The 2,787-nt window shown below is 46.9% G+C and overlaps 1 protein-coding gene across 1 annotated transcript in view; it reads right to left on the minus strand.

The window, feature by feature from the left end:
• Positions 1-2,283: 2,283 nt before the first annotated feature.
• The window catches only part of zdhhc18a (zDHHC palmitoyltransferase 18a), a 6,967-nt gene continuing 6,463 nt past the window's right edge, over positions 2,284-2,787 (minus strand). The window contains exon 9 of the mRNA XM_083678076.1: positions 2,284-2,787. This exon is cut by the window's right edge and continues 566 nt beyond it. The gene's annotated coding sequence lies outside the window, so the exon portion shown is untranslated.

The raw sequence follows: 2,787 nt of genomic DNA on the forward strand, positions 1-2,787 counted from the left end.
CAGGACCAGGACCAGGACCAGGACCAGGACCAGGACCAGGACCAGGACCAGCCTAAAACACCAACGAGAGGAGAGCCAAGTCTAAACCCCGGCTCCTCCCCAACCAAATAGCCAATCACAATCATTTTGTTTACTGTAAAATGCTTTGTTTGACATTTTGAATGTATCCATTTTTGGAAGGTTGGTTACAGATTAACAGCTTGCTGACTGTGATTTTCTTCGCCAAAAGTGGTCCTTGTACAAGTCTAGAATTTTGACATATGAATAAATAGCTAAAAGTAAGAAGTAGTTTGTCTTCTCCTTCAAATAAAGAACACGTTTTCTTACATTACCCCAGCCGACCAATCAGCTTGAAGGAGGACAAACACACATCACAACAAGATGGCGGCTACCTCCGTTGAAAATGAGGATGTCTTCCACTAGTTTCTGAAATAAATATACACCCTTTTTATATGAAACAAACACTCTCTAACTGTATTTTACCCCCTCTTACTCTGTTACTAGCATAGAAATGCCCTCAAAGTTTGTGTTAGCATAACCGCTAATCGCTGCTAGCTACCTTGCAGCAGTGTATCAGGTCGCCTAGCAACAAGTCCAGCCCTGGGGCCAGTGTGATGTCATTCCCAGTCAGGCTCAGCGGGATGGTTCCTCTAGTGAAGGTCAGCTTCACACAACATCCTTTTTATCTTCTTTTATTGTTCTTCTTCTGGTTCTTTCATGTTTTCCTGTGTGTCCTTTTCATTTGTGTGTGTCAGTTGGTAGAGCATGGCGTTAGCAGACAGACAGGCAGACAGACTGACTCTCCTGGTCTTCCACAGGATGTGGTGGTTTAACTATTGTACTTGACTGCACACACACACACTCACTGACAGCACAGACCAGACACAGCAGTTGAAAGCTAATGATCTTTATTGAGACATGGAATAATTTCCTGTCTAATCTCTACAGAATACAAAACCACACAGATTCCAACAGAACAAGCACAGCTTGTAAATCCACACACACCTCTAACAATCTCCATCCAACACTCGAGAACTTCCCTGTGCTTCAAACATGATGTCACTAAATGTTACTGGAACATGAACCATAACAGTTCAAATACAGGAGGGGAATCAGCATCACGTCACTGTAGGCAGGAAGTCCTGACCTCAGTAGGCAGGAAGTCCCGACCTCAGTAGGCAGGAAGTCCCGACCTCAGTGGTGAATTCATTTCTGGATCAAGCCCTCAGTGCTAACAACCATGAGGCGGAAACACAATTAAATAAAATCTACATTCAAAACACAAAAAAGCATCAGTCCTTTTCTTCTAACGTATGTTGGTGTCCTGGATAAATGACAGCCTCAAAACAGAATACCTGAATATGTTTATAGACATCTACCTTACTGACCTCTATAGTCTCCCTCTACCTTACTGACCTCTACAGTCTCTCTCTACCTTACTGACCTCTACAGTCTCTCTCTACCTCACTGACCTCTACAGTCTCTGTCTACCTCACTGACCTCTACAGTGTCCCTCTACCTCACTGACCTCTACAGTCTCTCTCTACCTTACTGACCTCTACAGTCTCTCTCTACCTTCCTGACCTCTATAGTCTCTGTCTACCTCACTGACCTCTACAGTCTCTCTCTACCTTACTGACCTCTACAGTCTCCCTCTACCTTACTGACCTCTACAGTCTCTGTCTACCTCACTGACCTCTACAGTCTCTCTCTACCTCACTGACCTCTACAGTCTCCCTCTACCTCACTGACCTCTACAGTCTCTGTCTACCTTACTGACCTCTACAGTCTCTGTCTACCTCACTGACCTCTACAGTCTCCCTCTACCTCACTGACCTCTACAGCCTCTCTCTACCTCACTGACCTCTACAGTCTCTCTCTACCTCACTGACCTCTACAGTCTCCCTCTACCTCACTGACCTCTACAGCCTCTCTCTACCTCACTGACCTCTACAGTCTCTCTCTACCTCACTGACCTCTACAGTCTCCCTCTACCTCACTGACCTCTACAGTCTCTCTCTACCTCACTGACCTCTACCTCACTGACCTCTACAGTCTCTCTCTACCTCACTGACCTCTACAGTGGTCTCTTCATGTACACAAACTACTCAATGTCACTATCACTCAAAATAAACACTTTTGGATCGAACGTAACACTGTGTGACAGGGCGTCACTCACAACATTCATCTCAACTGCAGCAAACACCTGGACATGGGAACTCTCTCCCTAACTGTCCCTAACCCTCCCTAACTCTCCCTAACCCTCCCTAACTTTCTGCCTAACCCTCCCTAACTCTCTCTAGCCAACGAGTCTGGGTGGTTTGCATCAGAGGAACATCACTTCCTGAAGGTAGAGCTGCTACTTCCTGTCAGGATGCTGCAGTGCCAGGGAGGACGTATGGCTTGAGGCTTCCTAGCAGAAACGTTCTTAGTGAATCACTGTGTATAAAAAGTAGAGTTTTATAAAAATCTGTATTGTGCTTCTCAGGCCAGCGTTACTGAGTTACCCTGCTCTCTGTGGGACGGATCATCTGAGACCAGCAGGTCAGAGAGAGGTTGTTGTCAGGTCAGGGGGAGGTTGTGGTCTGGTCAGGGGAGGTTGTGGATTGAGCAGGTCAGGGGGAGGTTGTGGTCTGACCAGGTCAGGGGGAGGTTGTGGTCTGGTCAGAGGGTGGTTGTGGTCTGATCAGGGGAGGTTGTGTTCAGGTCAGGATGAGGTTGTGGTCTGACCAGCAGGTCTGAGGGGAGGTTGTGGTCTGGTCAGAGGGTGGTTGTGGTCTGACCAGC

Source organism: Argentina silus (genome assembly GCF_951799395.1).
Source record: "Argentina silus genome assembly, chromosome: 10".
Classification (NCBI taxonomy): domain Eukaryota; kingdom Metazoa; phylum Chordata; class Actinopteri; order Argentiniformes; family Argentinidae; genus Argentina; species Argentina silus.